This window comes from Peromyscus leucopus, unplaced genomic scaffold (assembly GCF_004664715.2).
Source record: "Peromyscus leucopus breed LL Stock unplaced genomic scaffold, UCI_PerLeu_2.1 scaffold_115, whole genome shotgun sequence".
Classification (NCBI taxonomy): domain Eukaryota; kingdom Metazoa; phylum Chordata; class Mammalia; order Rodentia; family Cricetidae; genus Peromyscus; species Peromyscus leucopus.
The window spans coordinates 17815-22414 of NW_023504281.1; the positions used below are offsets into that span (position 1 = coordinate 17815).

A 4600-nucleotide genomic window follows, 5' to 3' on the forward strand; every position below is an offset into this window, starting at 1 on the left:
CCAAGAGTGTGGAGTCTCTCCTCACATGTAAAGAAACACTGTTTATTTGAGACAGAGTCTCCTGTAGCTGTGACTGGCCTCAAAGTAGACAAAGGAGATCTCAAACCTCTGGTCATGTAGTCCCCCGTCCCCAATCCTTCCCGTTCCCCCCCATCCCCTTCCATTCCCCGCATGTCTGCCCTCCCATTCATCTACCAGATGCTGGGATTACAAGCCATTTTATTCACTGCTTACAATCAAACCAGGGCTTTACGGATGCCCCATCCCAAGAATCCTCTTTTTAGTGATCAACACAGTCAAACCATGAAACTGTGACAAGCAACGGTTAGCACAGTGTGTTTATCTTTTCTTGTTACACGGTTCTGCTTCAATACATTAAACACCTGTCTTTGTCCATCAAGTCCTGAGAATGTGCACTCGCTGGGGTCTGAATGCGTCTCCTCTGACTCAGGACCACAGAGGTTCTGTTTTGCTGTATTTATTCTGTAGATCACCCTATAGCATTTCATCCACTCTATGAGTGCTTTTCTTGTTCTTTTCCGTGGAGAGATCCCTCAGAAAAGGAAGTTGGAGATGGACGGGTGGGAGTCGGGATAGTATCTTGGGAAGGTAGTATCTCTGTAAAATCCTGAAGGGGACATGCATACCTGTCACAGGGGTGTATGGAGGAAGAAAGTTCAAGGCCGAAGAGCGAGTGCAAAGGGCCTGTGGCAGGAACATGCCTGGTGGCTTCAGATGGCAAAAGGGAAGCCAATGCAGTGACAGAGGAGCAAATGCTGAGAACAGGACGGGGCAGGGTCTTTGGGGGCATGTTGTGTGAGCCAAATGTGCTGTCGGCATGGCTTTGTGTTACAAAAGCCTTTTCCAACATGATCAGCTAATAGAAGCTCTCTGCATTGGCTGTGAACTAAGCTCTACTGCCTTCCCCACCCCAGACCCCACCCCAGCTCCTAATGACAAACAGCTTTATGACAACTTGATTGAGGGGGGTGGGAGGTGGAACATAATCTACTTAGCTACAGGTGTGTGTGTGTGTGTGGTGTGGTGTGTTCTGAGGAGGGGTGATATGTGAATGTATGTGGACAGGCTCAGGTGCCTGTGCCCAGAGAAGGTCAAGGAGGATGTCCTGTTCTACCACTTCCTTCCCTTGAGAAGAGTTTCTCACTGAACTTGGACCTAAGCTGGCAGCTAGCAAGCCCTAGCGATCCCAGTTTCTAACCCGGCACATTGCTGGAGTTTCTCATACAGGAGTCCTCTTACCCATCTTTTTAACATTGGGCTTGGGGACTCGGGGTACTAACTCAGGTCCCTACGCTTGTGTCCCAAGTGTCCCAGGGCAAGATTTGTTAAAGGATTTGGTCTTGCATTGTGTGGTGATACTTTGTTTGTGCTTTTAACACAGATAAATCTTGCCTGAAGATCGAAGTGTGGAGCTAGCCACTAGAGGCCAGGCAGTGGTGGCCCACACCTTTAATCCCAACATTTCAGAGCAGGAAACAGGAAGTGATATGGCCGGGTGGAGAGAGGAAGTGATAAGGTGGGGTGGAGACAGGAGCTCGGCCCTTTCAGTCTAAGGATTCCGGCAGAGGTAAGAAGTCTCTCCAGCGCCTGCTCTGCTTCTCTTATCTTTCAGCTTTCACCCTGATGGCTGACTCCGGGTTTTTATTATTAAGGCCAATTAGGATTCACGTTACAGCGTGCATTCAAAAGAGAATATTGGCTTTCTGGCCTTCTCCTTCCTGATCTTATCATGTATATTTTAGACTGTGATGAATCTTAAAAAAATAATCCTGGCACTTGGGAGGTGGAGGTGGTCTTTGTGAATTCCAACATACAATGTATGCTTTACCTGTAAGCATTTAGGCTAGCCCCACCTAAGATCAACCTCCACCTCTGACTCCAGGAGTTCAAAGACACTTAAGACAACAGTCAATACCTTCCCTGAATGGCAGTTGGACTCAGGGCTGCTGGATGTTGAGGACACAGGTCACCGGCAAGCTCAAGTTTGGGTACATATCTGAGTGACAGGTGTTCAGGATTTTCTTCCTTATGAAAGAAAAGACAAGGAATTGTGACCTTTTTGAATAGCCAACTCCCCAAAAACCTTTTAGATCAGTGGTTCTCAACCTGTGAGTTGCAACCCTTTGGAGGGGAGGGGTCGGACAATCCTTTCACACGGGTCACCTAAGACCATTGATAAATACAGATATTTACATTACAATTCATAACAGTAGCAAAATGAGTTATGAAGTAGCAACAAAATAATTTTATGAATGGGGCCACCGCAAGATGAAGAACTGTATTAAAGGGTCGCAGTGTTCGGAAGGTTGAGAACCACTGTTTTAGACTCTCCTCAGATTATCAGCTTCTTAGCTTCTGAACATATTTGGCCAACAGTAAAGGCTGTTTTAGTGATCTGAGTGCACAGTGCTTTCCAAATATCCCAGGGTTGCAAAGCTGGATATGAGGGATCCGAGAGACCGGACCCTGGTCCTCACACAATGCCTGCTTGTTTTAAACAAGTCCACGCTCTTTCCTGTGTGCTCAGACTGAAGCAGACTTTCCACTTCTCTAGCTGCGGGCTGTCAGGATGCTGGAACTCAAAGGGCTGGAAGACGCAGAGAACAGAAGCCCAAACCCAAAGGTTGCACACTCACGTGGGCACGCAAACCCGCAGATTTTATGAGGTTAGTGTTTACCAAAAGGCAGGATTTATAGCTCCATGTAATTTACAGCTTTTAAATGCAGTGTTATAATGCAAATAAATTTTTCCCCTTCCCGGTGCGGTGAGCTCATGAATAAACGTGAAAAGGATGCGAGGCTGGCGACAAAGACTGAAGAGGGGAATGAATCAGCGCGCCTGCCTTCGGCAGACACTCTCCCCTGCCTATGGGATCGGCTCACTGCTCTGCATGAAGACTGGATCACAGTTATGTGTGACATGGCGCTGAACAATTCCCATCCGAGGCAACGGACTAGGAATGCTGCTCGGCCCATGGTGCAACAAAAATGTATGAAATCGCATTAGCAGAAAAACAAGATTTCTGGGTCTTATCACAGAAAGGCTTTTGCACCTCCTAGACGAATGTTCACCTCTAATTGAACAAGTGTTACCCTCTTTATTCCTACCTGAAAGTGCCTTTTACAAGTCATAATTAAACGCAGGTTCTTTATAATCCCATCATAATGGGATCTTTAGCGCCTGAATGCCCTGTTCATTAGCAGGATATTTAGGGCTTTTTTTTTTCAGGGCTTAATTTGACTACAATTCATTTGCATACCCTGAATATGCATTTTAAATCTGAACAAGAACTCCATTTAGCGGCTTTCTAAAACAAGTTCTGCAAGGCAGGAGTCTACAATCCTAGCAAAACAAACACTGCATAAGACTCCATCTGTGGTTGAAAGGAAAAAATATCTCAGCAGCAGGGAAAATAAAAAATAAAAATAAGAAACCCCTCAGGCATTCTCCAGATGAATATGAAAAGTGTTAAGAGAGTAGACAATTAAGAATGGTAATTTTCAAAACTTGATGTCTTACCGTGAGAATGCCCCTGGTAGGAAAGTTCTGCGGAACTTTAGGGGACCGTCATTTCTCAGACGCTGTGGTAGACAGCACCCACCACACAACAGACCTCGGGCCTATGAGAGGCTTAAAGGGGTTAAGTTGGTTAAAATTCAGTACTGCTTTGATGAGAAAACATTATGCGTTCTACTGGCCGGCTGTTACATTTGGAAAGCTTTTAGGTAGAACAGTTAATTTAGCAGACCCAACAAGCTCAACCACAAAGTTATTAAATGATAGGAGGTTTGTAATAGAGACGCTTCTTGCGATGTAAGTGTGGTGGACCGGACTTCTGCCCCCACTCGCCCCACCACCCCCGGCACCCCACCCCACCCAACCCCACTCCCCAAGAAGACTGATTCCTTCTTCAATTGATCCTTGCTCATAAAGGGCCAGAAGCAAGCAAATGACTTCTGAGGCTAGCCTAGCACTAGGACCGTTAGTTCTCTGCCTCTCCGAAGGATTCTCAGGCACCTCGACAATTCCAGGGACAATTCCAGAGCCCCGGGTTTCTTAGGCAAAGAGGTTGGCTAGCTGCTTGTGGCCCGGCTTCCTTCACCTGTAAAATTCTTCACTTCTCTTCAGAGAATAAAAGTGTGACCCTTGGGGGAAAGCCATGCTTCTAAGTTGGAGGTTTCTTTTAAAATCCTTAAAGGACAAAAGAATGTTTAACAGGATTTTGTTTCAAGGTCAAAATGCACCAATACTATGAAGTCATGAAAACACGTGGACAGAGACTCACACTAAACAAGAGACTGGTCCAAAGTATCTCAGCCCAGGAACTCTGTCTCCTAAAGGACCAGCAATGTCCTGCACCTGATGCTCTTTTTAAATTTAGTTTATTACAACTTTATATTGCTGTAAATTAGTTGACAGGCCCATTGGCTGAATTTCTATAGCTGTTTAGAATAAGAACTGATTCTAAAAACCAAGACAAACACAAATTTAATAAAAAGACAAGCAAGTAAATCTGGTAAGATTCATTTAAATGAAGTGTACAAAAATGAATTTTTTTTTTTATTTTCACAGGCAGCT

At 45.2% G+C, this 4600-nt stretch overlaps 1 long non-coding RNA gene across 1 annotated transcript; it reads right to left on the reverse strand.

Annotated features, from left to right (window-relative positions):
- Positions 1-248: 248 nt before the first annotated feature.
- Positions 249-3825, reverse strand: LOC119087078. Its single transcript, XR_005090523.1, has 3 exons — positions 3542-3825; positions 1937-2046; positions 249-628 (listed from the first exon to the last, which is right to left on the reverse strand). It is a non-coding gene; the product is annotated as an uncharacterized LOC119087078 (long non-coding RNA).
- Between the last annotated feature and the right edge of the window lie 775 nt (positions 3826-4600).